We start from the raw sequence: 17,202 nt of genomic DNA on the forward strand, positions 1-17,202 counted from the left end.
AATAGTGGAGTAATAAGCAGTAAAAAATGGGATACCATTAAAGTTTCCACTTGTAACTTGCACTTGGCCAATCCTGTTATATACATCTGAACCAGGTGATGAAGGACGCCATATTTGAATGTTTGGTAGATTACCACTTTGAGAACCAAATCCCATACTTGCACCAACACTAGTCACTCTACCATTACATTCAAATCTTGCATTAGGAATAATCACTTGTCTCTCATCATCAATGACTACACTTCCTCGCTGTCTGATATTGGGATTGTCAATACAACCCTGTCCATCTAAATATAGCAAAACAGAAACAGCTCACATCACTAGTAACTGTAAATAACACAATGCTATTCTAATATTGTTCTCAAGAGCAGTTACTGTCTGTCAGTGGTGAGGCTACATTAATTCCTTAGCCTATCCTGTTTGTATCAATTGAGTAGGGGTACAACAGTGCTAGGTGCAATAGAAGTAGCTAAACATGATCAAGACACACAGTATGTCATTTGGCCAAGAAAGCCAGCATGCCACACTGTGGGTATATTAACAGGAAGAAAGAAAATGGCTTTTTCATGCATGCATAGCTCCATGACCCCTTCTCCAAAGCACACTATTTTTGTATTATAGCTTTCTGCCAAATAGGGTAAGCCACACAAAAAATTTGATTAAATTTGTACCAGCCATTTGCAAAGTATGGACATTCAAAAGCTCAAATTTTTCTAAGTGGGTCTACGAAGGCTTTGATTTCTTTTCAGACACTTTGCAAACATTGTCATAAAATGCACACATGTAACTTGATTGCTGTGAACTTAGCACAAATAAGAGTGTATAAAGGTGAATTAATGTTCTAAGTTTGCTATGAATCTGATAAATATCCACATATGTTTGTTTGCATTAAAAAAGAAAACAACTTTGCTCATACCTACAGGATAAACCAAGCATGGGAATAGCTTGAAAATCCATGTGTATATAGGCTGATCATTGTAGTAGTGTCTTTTCATGGTTTTCAAAACAATGTAGTTACAGCTACAGAGTTATAAAGCATAATCTAAACAAGTGTAAAATCACAGGATCGAGATACTCTGAATAGTCACTGTGGGGTAAAAAGGGGTAGAAAAAAATGTTGAAAAAATTTACCAGGGTTTGAACTAGACCCCTCCATACCTAACATCCACATCATTAACCACTGCTATCTTGGCTGTTTACCTTACATAATTTCTACTATGTAAATGAATATTCTAGTTAAATCTGCTTATCGGTAGCTAAACATTTATAATTTTATAGATCTACTTAAGGAAATTCCAGGTTGTTCTAGAACAATCTACATGCGTTCTATTAGAAGTCCTTAAAAATGCGTGCTGTATTGGAGTGCTACAAATATATTGAATAAAACATGCAATACAATACATTTACAAGTCAGCTTCAGTAATTATTATTGTGTCAGATGTGTACAGATAAGAAGAAATGTAAGTAAAAACAAATCCCAAAGTCAGCCATAGACTGGTTTGGGGCCTTATAGGCTGGTTTTGGGACCTTATAAGGTGCAAAAAGAAGTGAAATACACATAAAACAGCCAAGCTGTGAAAAAATGGTGCAGCTTTTATATGCTTGAGTGAAAAAAGGTGGTGGCTAAGAAATGGCTACAATGATGTTAATGAAAATAAATTTTAATAATGCAAGCTATAGCCATTGATTAATATGTACATCATTACAGCCATTTCTTGGCTGCACTCTTGATTTTACAACTTTTTCCCTCAAGCTTATAAAAGCCACATCATTTTTCACAGCTTGCCTGTTTTTGTGTGGATCAAGACACACGGTAGTGTGTCATGTGGCCCAAGAAGCCGGTATGCCACACCGTGAGTATATCAACAGGGAGAAAGAAAATGCAATTTTCATACCTATGTAGCTCTGTGATCTTTTATCCGAATGGAACCAAATTTGTTAGAGAAGTATTGGCCAGTTAGGGGAGTTTACATACCAAATTTAAAGAAAATCGCTCCAGCCATTTCCGAGATAAGAGTGAACAAAATTTCACTTTAATTTCTTCATTTTTTTTCTTCTACTTCTTCATTTCGCACACTTCGCAAAATCCGCTATAAAACACAAATACGTGCTCTAATCAGGCTGAAATTTGGCTCACTTAAAGGGCTTATTAAGGCGGATCTTGGTACCACTTTTGGTAGGAATCCGATGAACATTTACAGAGTTATAACCAATTATTTGCGTAAAATAAGGTTGAAGGTCTGTTATGCCCACAGGGTAAACCCCTTGGAGGAATGAGCTGAAAATTGCTATGTAGATGGAGTAACCATTGTAGGAGTGCCTTTTTGTGGTTTGAAAGGAATCAAGATAAAGACCATGGAGATATGACACAAAACCCAACCTGTGTCACAATGATGCAATCAATTTTTATGAATAAAAAACTAAGTTTTACGCCTACCATACAAACCGCTTAGAACAATGAGCTGAAAATTGGTGTGTAGCTGGAATAATCATCATAGAAAGTCCTTGCAGTAGTACAGAAGAATCGGATTACAAACCACTGAGGTATGATTTGAAAGGAAACTACGTGTATCAAATGCGACATCGAGATACTCTAATAGAACAGTCACCCTAATAGAGCATTCAGCTACGTTTATAATTTACTCCATTATAGAATTATATTACATTGCAAGTTATTCTATAGGGAATTCAGCTACAAAAGTTAATCTGATAGACAATTCAGCTACAGGCAAGTCACCCTGTAGAGAGTTCACCTACGTAGAAACAAGTCACCCTGTAGAAATAATTTGCATGTAATAAATATATGTAATTTGTATAATATTACTGATAAAATCAAATATAGTTAAAGTATTAAAAATCTGCTTGAAATCTTGATTATGATTATGATTAAATCTTTTTCTTCTTCCTGTGGTAAAGAAAAAAAGACAGGTTAAAAAGCCCCAAAGCTGGCCATAGGCCAGCTTTGGGGTGTACAATTACAAAAAGAAGTGGTGTACAAATACAAAAAGAAGTGATATCTAATCCAAAACAGCCAAGCTGTAAAAAAAGAGTGTGGCCCTCAAAAAAGCTATGGTGAAAAAAGATGTGAAATCCAAGGTGGAGGCCAAGAAGTGGCTGTGATGGTAGGTTAATGGTAAAAATTTCAATAACAACAATTCAGGTGAATTTTGTGCCAAGACCATGCGACACATAATTCACCTGAATTGTCGTTATTGAAATTTCTATCATTAACCTACCATCACAGCCATTTCTTGGCCGCCACCTTGGATATCACATCTTTTTCACCATAGCTTTTTTGGGGGCCACACTTCTTTTTTACAGCTTGACTGTTTTGGATTAGATAATATATTACCCCTCCAAATACATGACTGTAAAAAATGGCACGTCCAAGCAAGTTAAAGTGACTGGCAATTAAAAGAGCCGATACCTGGTGCAAATTTCTAAGGCAGCCAAATTTCTAGTCAATTAGAGTTCAAAGTAATCCACTAGGAATGTAGCAAGACTGCATGCAATGTTCTAATGATCTTTGCAAATTGTTGTTAGCTGCATTGTCATTCATTCTTGGCCACACCAGATATCAGCTCTTTTAATTGCTTGGACTCGCCTTTTACAGCCATGTTTTGGAGGGGAATTTAAATCATTTTTGTAAAATCTATGGTGAAATACAATCAGTATGACAATTAACTATGGTAGTAAAATTGATTTTGATAATATGCACATTTGTAGTTTTATGACCTTTTAGCTGTATATGAGAGAAGATTGGAGAGGAAGTGCAGCAAAGGAAGTAGTACAAAGATGCTAATGACTGGGGTAATTGTAGTTTGAGTTAGCAGAAAAATGTCTGTCCATCAGTAGTTTTTGGAATTTGGGACAAGCTGTCAGAAACTGTTGATAATTAATTAAATCATTCAGTGTAGCTATGTTTCATTCTTAATTGTACTCACACCATGACTATCATTGTGTTATATTAATTAGAAAGGTGGGTGTATTGTTTCTATACATTATAATGTATGGGTTAAAGAGATGTTCTTCGTATGAGGAGTGACTGTTTTATTAGAGTAGTTTAAATGTTATCTGATTAGGCCAACATAAGATTCTTTGTTTCCCATCACCTTGAAAACAATCAGAGTGTTTTCAACTCGGGTTATGGAACTCGGGTTGGCACTTTTTCACATTACTGCATCTGACATGAGCTCGATAGTGCGAGTGCCAAATAATAATTAGCTAAGACAAGCGCACAAGCTTTTGATTATTTAGGCGCTTAATAAAAAGGCACTAGAATTGTAGCGAGCAAGCATAGAACCAGCTGAAATAATTCGTACAATGTTATAGATGCCATGCTTAAGCTATTGGGAGCTTTTTGCCAGGAATATTAACATGTCATTTGAGCATATATCTACCAGAACTACGATATGTCGTAGCCATTTTGAAGAACGGTTTAGAGCATAGAATATACTCGCCATGTGGCCAACAGAAGCAAGTTATATTGTTAATCTGAGTTGGCCAGCTCGGAATGTGTTCACACTATACGCCATCCTGGGCCAACCCATGCCAGCCCACCTCTCCTTGTCGTGCCGTGCTGGACCCGGTTCGGCATGGCTCGATTGATTCACACTGCAATTTGTTTTGAGCCGTACCATGCTCTACCTGGGTTAGAGGGTAGTGTGAACGGGGTGTTATTAATACTAGAAAACTGTCACGTAAGGCTGGTTACTTTGTGTAGACAACCTTGTAACTCCTAATAGTACTACCATACCGCATGATACAGTTCTATTGTAGTACTGCATGATTATGCAGGTTAGTTACTTTCATACTCTGTAAATATGATCTGTATTACTAGTGTTTCATCAGTATTCTAACACAATCTCCTTACCAGTCAGTGTGAGGCAACACATTAGAAGTACAACAAAGACCATCAAATTCAAATTCATGGTAACTGCTATAGTTTCCTACATAAAGATCAAACAATAATCACTGCATATGCACATGTGAAGACTGACTAGAGGTAAAATTACAGTAGCATAAATAGTAAAACTAATTACTCACCATATTACTTTCAAGAACATAGGTTAGTTAATAGATCAAAACACACGGTAGTGTGTCGTGCGGCAAGAAAGCCGGCGCACCACACCGTGAGTATATTGACAGGAAGAAAGAAAACACTTTTTCGCGCGTGCATACAGCTCCATGACCCCCTCTCCAAAGCACACCATTTTTGCATTATACAGTAGCTGTCCACCAGGTAGGATATGTCACACAGCAAATTTGATTAAATTCGCAAGAGCCATTTGCGAGATTTGGGTGTTCAAAGTTTCACTTTAATTTCTTAGCTTTTTTCTTCTTATGCTGTACGAGGGCTACGGCGGCTTTGATTTCTTTTCACACATTTTGCAAAAATTGCTATAAAATGCAAACGTGTAATTCAATTGCCTTGATCTTTGGCACAAATAAAGAGCATGTAACGGTGGATTCACATACCAAGTGAATCTGAGGAGTATCCAAGGAGTTATGAGCATTTATTCACGTAAAAAAAGATCCAACTTCTGTCACAGCTACAGGGTAAACCGAGCATAGGAATAACTTGAGAATTGGTGTGTAGACAGGCTGATCATCATAGCAGTATCTTTGGTAATTTGAATAGCAACAAAGTTACAGTGACAAAGTTATAAAGCAAAAACCAAACAAATGTAAAATTGCAGGATCAAGATACTCTAATAGAGCAGTCACCATGGGGTAAAATAGGTGTGTAAATATGCTGAAAAAACCTTACCAGAGTTTGAACCAGGGGCCTCCATACCTAACACCTGCATCCATAACCACTGAACCACTGCTACCTTGGCTGATCACCTTACTTAATTTCTGCTTTATAAATGAAATTTCTAGTTGAAATCTGCTTATAATCAAACGTTTGTAATTTCATAGATCTACCAATAGAAGTACTAGATTGTTCTAGAACATTCTATGTATGTTCTATTAGAAGTCCTCAAAAATGTGCACTCTATTAGAGTATTACAATAATATTATCAAATATTGAACTAAATCATGCAATGAAATACATTTGTAAGTATGGCTTCAATAATCATCATTGTATATTCACAGAAAAGAAGAAATGTGAGTAAAAACAAACCTCAAAGCTAGCCATAGGCTGGTTTTGGGGCCATATAAAGTACAAAAAGAAGTGAAATCCACAAAAAAAAACAGCCAAGCTGTAAAAAAATGGTGTGGCCTTAAAAAGCCTGGGTGAGCAAAGTTGTGAAATAAAAGGTGGCAGCCAAGAAATGGCTGCAATGGTACATTGTTAAAATTTATTAGCATTAACTCATTGCAGCCATTTCTTGGCTGCCACCTTTGATTTCACAACTTTTTTCACCCAGGCGTTTTAAGGCCGCACCATTTTTTCACAGCTTGGCTGTTTTTGTGTGGTATACAATATGTACAACAACCACATTAATTATTTTTTGGCAAGTTACTTGGACAGTGAATCCTTTTGTACCTAGCTCAATTCCAAGAGGTTTATAATCCATTTCATAAGTCAGTAGTCTATTGATACTGTGATGCTCAGACACACATGCAATAGTGTGTCATGTGGGCAAGAAAAGTCAGCACCACACCAGTGCGTAGAAATAGGAAACATGTTACATGCATAACTTTTTTAAAGAGATCAAGACGCACATCACTGTAGTGTATTGTGCAGCCAAGAAAGCCAGTGGGCCACACCATGCATATATTGACAGGAAGAAAGAAATTACAATAATTATTTGTGCATGCAAAGCTCTATGATCTCTTCTCCAAAGCACACCAATTTTTGCATTATAGCTGCCCACCAGGTGGGGAAGGCCACACACTGATTTGCTATAGCCATGTCTGAGATATGGGAAGTCAGTGTTTTGATACTTTTCTTCTTAAGGGTTTATGAGGGACAAGATGCTTATTTTTAGTAAAACTGACAGAAAACACCAATGCATAACTCAATTGCCTTGCAAGTTGGTAACATACAAATGTGAATTCACATACTACAGTATGTTTCCTATATCTGATAAAATTCATGATGTTACACATGCTTATTCGTGTAATAAAAGATCAAACTTCTGTCACAGCTATAGGGTAAACAGGAATACTTGAAAATTGTTGTATACATAGGCTAACCATTGTGGCATTGCTTCTAATGATTTATGGCTGGAGTTAAAAAGCAAAAACCAACAAGTATAAAATCATGGGGCAGAGAGATTCTAACAGAACAGTCACTGTGGGGTAACTAAGTGCACAGAAAGCCACTGCTATCATGGCTGCTTACCTCACTTCATTTCTACCTTATAAATGGAATTTCTAGTTTAGCTAAATCATACAGTACCGTATATTGGGGATCATGAAGAATTGGGCTTTTCCACCCAAAAATATCACCCTAAAACCAGCCTTCATGACAACTTGGCAGTATTGAATAGGTACAACCAAGCCCAAAAATGTCTTCAGACCAACCCCAAACCCTTCCAAAAAGTTTCTATGAAATTTAAAAAAAATTCTATTCTGACTAACTGATGCTTTCAGCCAAGCATAACTCAACAATGAATATAGCTATGGGCTTGATTTCTTCACTGTTCAACGTCACTTCATCCCAAGATGTGCCTTTTCACCTACTGCAGTACGTATGATACATGCATCATGGACTTGCCTTTGTGTTCCAGCTCTCAACGCAAGGTGTTGATTCGTGATAGCATGATGTGACTTTCCTGTGGCTGTGTTGGTATCTTGCAGCCTGTATTTTCTGTAGCAAACTGAATAGATTGCAGAGATGCTTCTCGTACTGTTAATTGTTTGAAATGTTGTGCAACAGACTGAAATAGGTGAAAGCAAAGCGTAATGGCCACCATTCAATCTCAAGTAGTTGGGGCTTGCAAATCGTCTATTTTCATGGTGACTGGATTGATTGTAGAGGTGCTTTTCCTACTGTTCTTCGTTTATAGTGCTGTATAATGGGAGAAACATAGCCAATAGTGAAGTGTAATGGCTACTTCACTTTTGAGTCAGTAATTGATACCTGGGGCATGTGTTCAGATGAAAACATCAACTCTGGCGTTATCCTTTCTTTTGATGCAGTATGCATGGGTTCAACAGACATAATAATGTAAACAAACAAGTATAAGAAAAAATTAGGAATTTTAAGTTTGATTAGGGATCATAGAAATAAAAGTAGGATAACAGGTCGCCTACACCTGCAGATATACTAGTGGACATTTAATCCCTAATACAGTCATGGATAGGCTGAAGTAGGGATTAACCAGTGTTGGGGGTAACGTGTTACTTAATATTATTACTTTTGTGGTAACTAAGTAATATAACGAAATCTGCTATAAAAACAGGTAATATAACTCGAGTTACTTTACTTACAAATGTAACGTGTTACTTAAGTAATATAGTTACTGTAACAAATCTAATATTATGTAATATTATTACTACAAGTAACGAAGTTACTAATCTCGTTAGTAATATATGAGTAACGCCTAGCCACAACGAAGTAATGAAGCCTACTGAATGAAGCTTATTCACCAGCTTCTTACTTATAACCAAGATTTGCACATTGTCCAACAATGTAATCATGTCACGTGATAAGGTGGTAGTTTGACACGTGACAGCTTAAGGCTGTGGACACAAAATAATATAATATGTAATATTATTATAGTTACTTTATTTTATGGGTAATATGTAACTGTAACTAAATAGTTCTGTTGCAAGTAATATGTAATTAGTTACTTTTAAAAAGTAATTGTCCCAACAGTGGGATTAACAATGTCCACTAGTACATTTGTATATCTGCAGGTGTAGGTGACCCCTACCTTTTATTTCTATGATACTTTTCAAACATACTTAGTGCAGTTAATATAAACATCTTAGGCCTTTATAAGGCCTTCTGGTATACAGGCTCTGCCTTTACCAAGTACTTTAATCATCATAATACATGTTTTTGACTCCCTGTATTCACAGGCCTAGCCCTCTCACAGGTACCTAGTGGGATAACACTTAGTTATATGATTCCTAATCAAACTTAAAATTCCTAATTTTCCTTATACTTGTCTACTTACAATAGTAGTATAATTTTATAGATTTAATGACAGAAATTGTTTGTGTGCATTATATTTGATAAAATCCTCAACAGATGTGCGCTCCATTCAATAAAATATGCTATGTAATACAATTACAGTGGTCTCTCCATTTCCGGGCCTAGGTGAGTTCAGCAAATGGAAATATACAAACCTCACTTAAAATACTCCAATAGAAATATACTAATAGAACAGTCACTTCCACAGTTCAGATAACACAAGGGGGATTGGGGGGTTCTGAAGAACTGTCCTTTTTGGAAAAGGTTCACAATTTCAGTAAAAAAGTCAACAATTTTAACAAAAAGGTCCACAATTTTAGGATACAAGCCCAAATTTTCAGTAGCAAAAGTCCATTAGCTACAGTTTGCTAAATACCACTGATAAGAAGCTAAATTAAGTTGAGTAGTTCATTCAGTGCTTGTAATGCAAGATCGAGATACTAGAGCAGCCAACCACTCTAATAGAACAACCACTCTAATGGAACAACCACTCTAATAGAACAACCACTCTAATGGAACAACCACTCTAATGGAACAACCACTCTAGTAGAACAACCACTCTAATAGAACAACCACTCTAATGGAACAATCACAATTACATTAAAAAAAAAAGCTGTATGTAACTACTTAATTTATTTATTGAGATTGTCTAAACCAGAGTTTCATTAAAATGTAAAAATTTGGTGGGCAAGCCACCCCGCCCCATGCAGTGCCCATAAATAGCATCCATGCTTCAACTCCACGCAATGTGTAAATTTCATTGTTTAAGACACTCTTTGTTCTGCTCCACTACCCCATGACAGAGTGTTCAATCTTTCCCATTCTTATTCACTGTGACATTCCAATATATTATGTTTAGACATATGCATGTACAGACAGCATAATTACAGTAGAGATATTTTCCCAGATGTCATCCATATAGCTGGTCTTGAGCTTACCTAACAAATTGTTATTTTTATTTACTGAAATGCCACTAAATTCAACCTTTTAGTATCTATTTTCAAAAAATTTCCTGGGGCATGCTCCCAGACTCCTACAGTTTCAGCATGCTTTACATGCTGGTAGTGTTCGCACGCCATAATGTAATCTGCATCATGCCATAACTGGTGATGTAAATAATCACTCACCAAAGGTGCTGGCTAATACAATGGTATATTTGATGGGGTTGTGCGTTGCACTTGGAAGTAGTGCTAATCATCAAAGCCTGAGACATTATCCATTACAAGTCCAACTAGTTGATCCATCCTATTTAGTAAGCTAACCTTCACTATCCAAACACGTGGGGTTTGAAACATACTAACTCCAAAGGAAGTTGTATATCATGCTAACAAGACCAATTCAAAGTGGTATTTGGCTTGTCTATGCAAATTATCATACAGCACGCCCAAACCTTTGTGGCCCCTACTGTACAGTACTATTGTACTGTATAGTAGGGACCATGAAGGTTTGGGTGTGGCCCATGAAAAAACATTAATATTACCTAGATGAGGATAAGGCAGTATTGGTTAGGTAAAACTAAGCCCAAGCAAGCCTTCAGATTGACCCGAAACACTTTCAACAAGTTGCTATGATGGAATTTTTATTTAAAAAAATTACTAAACAGAATTTTCTAGTGACTGACTGACCAAGTAACTGACTGATGTCTTCAGACAAGCGTAACTCGATAATGACTAAGACTACGGGCTTGATTTTTTCACTGTTCAACATCGCTTCAGCCGGACACGTGCCTTTTGGCTTACCGCAGTACATACAATGCATACTTCATGGACTTACCAGTATCCTCTTTTGTGTCCCATTCATCTTTGCTGACAATGAAAGTCAGTGTCGATTTGGTGGTAGTGTGTGATGGCTTCCTTTCGTAACGGAAATTGTCCATATTTTACATAGTGGCTACTTTGATTGCAAAGGTGCTTTTCGAACAATTCTTGATTTGTAATGTTGTGTAATGGGTTGAATATAGCTGACAACAAAGCGTAATGGATATTCCATTTTTCAGATGATGATTGATAGGTGAGGTATGCAGCGCCATTTCTTCCTTTTGATGCAGTATGCTTGTGTTCACCAGTCATAATAGTTTTATTACAAAAAAGCTAACAAACAAGTACACAAAAATCAAAGTTGGAATTTTCAACTAGAGTAGGGACCATTGCACATTGATAAAGAGTGCTGAAACAAGCTGGAGTAGTATGTACACAATATTAAATCACAGTAAAACAATAAGAAGTGTTATCCCTACTGTGCATTTCCATTATGGTATCTTGAGCACAGTAGCGATACAACACTTCTTATTGTTTTATGTAGCACTTAATTGCACTGTGTTGTCATCTGCTATTGTAAATAGTGTAACATCAAGGAATCCCAAAGAAGAGACCGCAACATCAAGGAGGAGACTACAACATCAAGAAAGGCCAAGGAAGAAGCTACTACAACAAGGGAGGCTAAGGAGAAGAATGCAAGCAAGTATCCTCAAAAGCTGCCACAAATATACTGTGACATTGCCGCAAACTTTACTATTAGCCTAAAGCTAACTAAGTTACTTTGATTAGTTATTATTTAAACTCACAAATATCAAAGCATTCTTAACATACCATTGTTTAAATGTTGAAATGTGCAAGTATACAACTACAGTGAAACCCCTCTAAAAGGACACCCCTGAATTGAGGACACCCTATATACAAAAGACATTAGTCTTGGTCCTAAAATGTACTAGAACAGCATTTAAAAACCCCTGAATAAAGGACACCTTTTTATAAGGGACAAATTTCATTTCCCCAATGGTGTCCGTCTTAGAGGGGCTCTACTGTACGTTACCGCTCAAATGTAACATCATCTCATGAGAGTGCAAAAAAATTGCTAATTAAAGAGCGTGGCACCAATTCGTTTGCAAGCATTCATCCCAAACGAAACGGGACGAATACTTGCAAGTGAAATGGGTGCATGTCCTTTAATTAGTGAGTTTTAAATTGCTCGCACTCTTGCGAGACGATGTTGCATTTGAGCGGTACTGTACTTATAATGCATGCTACTGGGTTTTGTGTACTGGGCTTTAATCCACTAGAATTTTTCATAAATAATTCAAAGAATTGTCTTACTCAGCAATCAATCAAACTCTGATGCAAACCACATTACAAAAGTATGAAGTAGTAGCTATGAAATAATGAAGATGGCTCCTCCAGTTTGTAATCAAAGCATTATGCACTATGTGTATACAGAAAAACAAACAGTAAGAAATATTTTATGAAATTTACTTTTCTACCTTTAATATCATAGCTACTAGCTAGCTTAGTTCTAATATGTTAGTCTCAAAAAGTAGTTAGCTAAAAAATTAGCAAGATTGACTGCTATACTGTAGTAAAAATAGGGATTCACAGTGATGTCACTAAATGCAATCCTTAATTGTTATGGGTTTGACTTGTCTTCATTTCTGTATAGTTGACAGGATCAACCTCAGTTTTCACAAAATATAACCCTCATAAAAATCTTTAATCATTGTGGTCTTTTCAATAAAACTCTTACTTTATGTATGCTATGGTCTTTAGTATTACTGGCACAAAAATTATTGGTTCCACGCCTTGGCAACAAGTGATGAAATTTGAGACAAATTAGCTACAAATGGCCACGATTTGATAACATCCTAATAAAGACAAACTGTTTAGATAAATTTATGAAGAAAAAATGCAAGATATTGCTACTCAAAGTCCGGTCCCAGAAGGAGGATTGCCTGTACTTAAAAACTATTAGTTCTCATGGAAATGTTGTCACCATTGCGAATACCTATGTATTCTATAATTATCTATATATGCTTAAACTCTCAGCACTCAGCTACAGCCATCCTCCCGTACCCAAAACATAAAATACACATTGTCACACATGTACATGTATATAAACAACTTCAACCATACAAAATCACAAATAGTGCTATTGGAAATAAAAATATAGCAGTTTCAAAAGGAGCCGGCTAGCAATTCAGCAAGATCAATAGGACTATAGATATACTAACACCAGGTATGTATACTGTATATGTCGGTTATGGTAGGACGCCTGGAAATGCCCAATTGACCCTTCACATGGTGCATACAATTAGCAATGCCTAGGTCACTACATGTGACTTAGCATTGATATTTCAATTGCGGTTTGGAAATTCTTACCTATGACTGTTGGCTTGGTACGAATTTGGTGGCTTTGACCTGTGACTTGTAAGAATTTGTCTTGTTTGCCTTGACCTGTCACATGAACAGTGAACAAGCGATTAACATTTGAAGGTGAGCTTTTTCGATAACAATGGCCAGTGATAGCTACAGTTGTTTCGCTTCGACTTAGCTCACCACTATAGGCTATTGAGCGGTTTGCAAAGACCAAGGTAGGTATTAGATGTTGCAGAATGACTCCCTCTCAACTTAGCCTCTTAGTTCCTCAGTTGCAGCATAGGTTGCAGGGTTTGTCCATGGCATGGCGCCACACTGCCTAACCATAGCCCTCTGTTTCGAATCAGAGTGATTTCTAGCTTAATGCAAACGCGTAACGAATCAAACCGAACCGTACCGAACCAATCTGAGATGGACCTGCTAGGGATGTGGGTCTGGTTTGATCCACTTACCGGTTTCGCACTCAGCTGTTAATAAACGGAATATGGGTACGAGAGATTACTAAAGTAGCGGTTGCTAAAATGGCGAGTGACAATCAGATTTTAAAACTGATAGAGATATGGGGAGAGGAAGACATCCAAGAACAACTAGAAACCGCTAAAAGAAACAAACATGTATATGACAGAATGGCAGAACAACTTCACACAAACGGAATTGACAAGAGTGGAGAGCAGGTGCGTAGCAAAGTGAAAAAGTTGCGTCAAGAGTATAAGAAGATAAGAGATGGACATAAGGAAACGGGGAATGAGAGGAAAAAGTGTAAAAGTTGAATGAAATAATGGGTAACAGGCCCTCTGTCAAGCCGCCAGTAGTGTTGGACACACTAGACAGCTCAGCTTCTACGTCAAGCACAGAAAAAATCACATCAGATGAAGAAGAGAGTAGAGAGATTACTGATAATGAAAAGAATGATTTAGGAGATGAGGTTGCTGTAAAATCTAAATATGCCAGTAATGCTGTTGAGAAGCCGGAGAAGAAATGTGTGACTATCAAGGGTAAGAAGAGGAAACGTGCGAAGGCTGAAATCATGGAAGAAGTGGTCACTAAAGTGATGAAGACTGTCACTGAAGGAATTAAGCAGTCAGAAAAGATGTTAGTGGAATTAGAAGAAAAACAAATGCTGTTCGAAGAAAGAATGAGGCAGAAGGATCGTGAGTTCCATACGGAAGTGATGAAGATGTTTGTCGAACGTTTGCCACCACAAAATCCAACTGGATACTCCATGTATCAATCACCACCACCACAACCAGGATATTTAATCCTAGTAGTCCATTGTAAGTACTTTGAACCATGTTATTCCTATGATACATGATTGTCCTTAAATCACTTAATAGTACATAGTACACACATTGTGTATTTAAATTAACTACTGTTGTTGTGTGCTTATATAATCAGTTTTACTTTATGATGACAAATATTCTACCAATGTGTTCCGAGTAGCCACTCCCTCACGACTGCTGCTACTACTGTTGTCGTGATGGTCATCACGAGGGATGTCTGATTCAACACTATCCACAAGATTGTTGTCTTGTAACCATTCTTCATTGAAAGAGTCTCCATGTATTTCGCAGAAGTTATGTAACACACAGCAAGCTGTAACAACGTGTGGCACATTATCAATGTGTATATCCATCTGTTTCGATAGTCGACGCCATCGTGCCTTCAGCCTCCCAAATGCTATCTCTACTACAACCCTAGCTCATGACAACTTGTAGTTGAACTGCTTCTGTTCTTGGGTTAATGTGGGGGAATGGGTAAAAGGTTTCATTAGCCATGATTTTATAGGGTAAGCACTATCCCCCACTAATAGTGTAGGTATTTCATGGCTACCAAACCATAAACTGTCACCTTGAAGAAGTTCTTTGTTTCTCACTTTAAGATATAACAAGGAATTAGCAAACACCCTAGCATCATGCACACTTCCACACAGATATTTCTAAACAAGTTATTATGGTCAACCACAACTTGTACTATAACAGAATAAAGCCTTTTCTGTTATAATAATCTGTGTGATTCATCACAGGAGGGGTTACCGGAATAGCCTCCACATTGCGGAAAATCCCATTTGTCTTTAAAGCCTTGGACAACTTATTTCAGTTGTTCACCAGTGGGGAATGAAATGTACAAAGCCATTAATTTTGTAACTATTGCTTCACATGTCTCATGGACTACCACGCATACTGTACATCTTGCTACTCTAAACAGATGGGCAACTGTACGATATTCGCATGCTGTTGCTAGGATCCACAATGTTATGGCCACACGTTGTTCTACAGACAGTGGCTTTCTCAGCCTTATTGTTTCTTTCTTCAACAAATCCTTTAGCTGATCACACAAGTAATGAAATGACTGTCGACTCATTTTGAAGTTCTGCATCCAGTCATGCGGGCTAAAATCATCCAAAACAATGTCTTCCCACCAGTTAGACGATCGAGGAAACATCCAAAGTTGCTTGGGATTCCGGATAGTGTAATCACAGTATATAGTGAGCACTACAGACAGCGTTGCAGCTAGCAGTTTCCACCTCTTTTGTCGAGTTTTCTTTGCAATTAGTTTCCTAGAATAACTACGCCCCTGTTTAGGCTGTACAATGCATCGCGAGCGAGCAGTACATATCAAAACATATGTATGGGATTTGTCAAATGAGGCATTTTCAGGTGGTCAACATTAAAAGTTTTCAAACACTGGGTTAAACCTTTAAAAAATAAGAATTATACATTAAACAAATCTAATATCTGTTTAATATCTTTTTTGAAACCTCAACTTGGTAAAACAGGCTGATCATAAAATCTCATCATTCCTTGTCCTTTGCTGTCCAATACAAAATACATGTATTTTACACTACACACAAAAACACTAATTTACAACCTTTAACTCACAAAATTTCTATAGCACACCATACAATAAAAGAAAGCCCTTGAATTTCTCTATCCAATTCCGACCGTACAAATGGGAAAATGTCGCTATAGCGACAGTTATTTACTGCTGATGATGACATAATACGCGCTCCATACATTAACCTATTGGAAAATTTAATTATCTCGCCGGGAAAATCCCAATTTACAAGTTGTTATCCTCAACGAAATTCGCTAAATTTGGTATCATTCTACGCAGCGAAGGATGTTTAATAAAACTCCGACCGTACAAATTGTTAAACAGATTAGTTTATAGAAATATGTTTAAAAACACGTGTTTTTACGGGCATTCTGAACACGTAAATTTCGCGGTACAAGGCTCCTTTTTAGCTTCCCCTTCGTAACTACACAAAGAATTTACACATGAATCGAATCGCCTTTCATCAAGGAATATGATAAACCAAACTTCGTGCCTGTCAACCAAAGTACGCGGAAGTTATGGCGCCTTGTTTAGAGGACGGTGTTATTTTATACGAAACGGGCGTAACCCATTCGGAAATCCAGAATATCTTACACAAGTTTTGATATGAGCGTTTCAGCAAGATCCGACATAAGGACTTAATAACGAAAAATCGATTGTGGTTTAAAACTGGGGTTACGAATCATTTAAAGTTTAATGTAAACGCAGCTCAACAACCGATCCCGGATCGAGCTGGATCGATCTCACATGAATCGAACTGTAGTGTAAACGGGCTGTAATAACTCTATGATAACAGCCAATGATAAGCCGAACTCTAAACTCTCCCATGGACAGTAAAAAGTGGCTCCGCCCCTATTATTTTTCTTTCGTGCCAGCCATTGGTTTCAACTGCAACTGTCACGATTGTGAACTAACATGAAGAAAGCCAGACCCCACCCATTGATTTTTATTTTTAGTCCCTTCCGACGTACCTGACCACATCAACACTTATTACGAGACAACAATAGTTCTAACCAGAGAATACTCCCTTTAAATCAGCAGCATAAAGTTCTTACGGCTTCTTCTACGGCACAGTCACGTGCATTTCCTTTAGCAACCACTAAATCTCTATTATTTGCTTTAATTAAT

At 37.2% G+C, this 17,202-nt stretch overlaps 1 long non-coding RNA gene across 1 annotated transcript; it reads right to left on the bottom strand.

The window, feature by feature from the left end:
- Positions 1-38: 38 nt before the first annotated feature.
- On the bottom strand, positions 39-17,184 carry LOC136251315 (uncharacterized). Its single transcript, XR_010699008.1, has 3 exons — positions 17,089-17,184; positions 4,874-4,949; positions 39-287 (listed from the first exon to the last, which is right to left on the bottom strand). It is a non-coding gene; the product is annotated as an uncharacterized lncRNA (long non-coding RNA).
- Positions 17,185-17,202: the final 18 nt, after the last annotated feature.

This window comes from Dysidea avara, chromosome 3, assembly GCF_963678975.1.
Source record: "Dysidea avara chromosome 3, odDysAvar1.4, whole genome shotgun sequence".
In the NCBI taxonomy this organism is placed as follows: Eukaryota; Metazoa; Porifera; class Demospongiae; order Dictyoceratida; family Dysideidae; genus Dysidea; species Dysidea avara.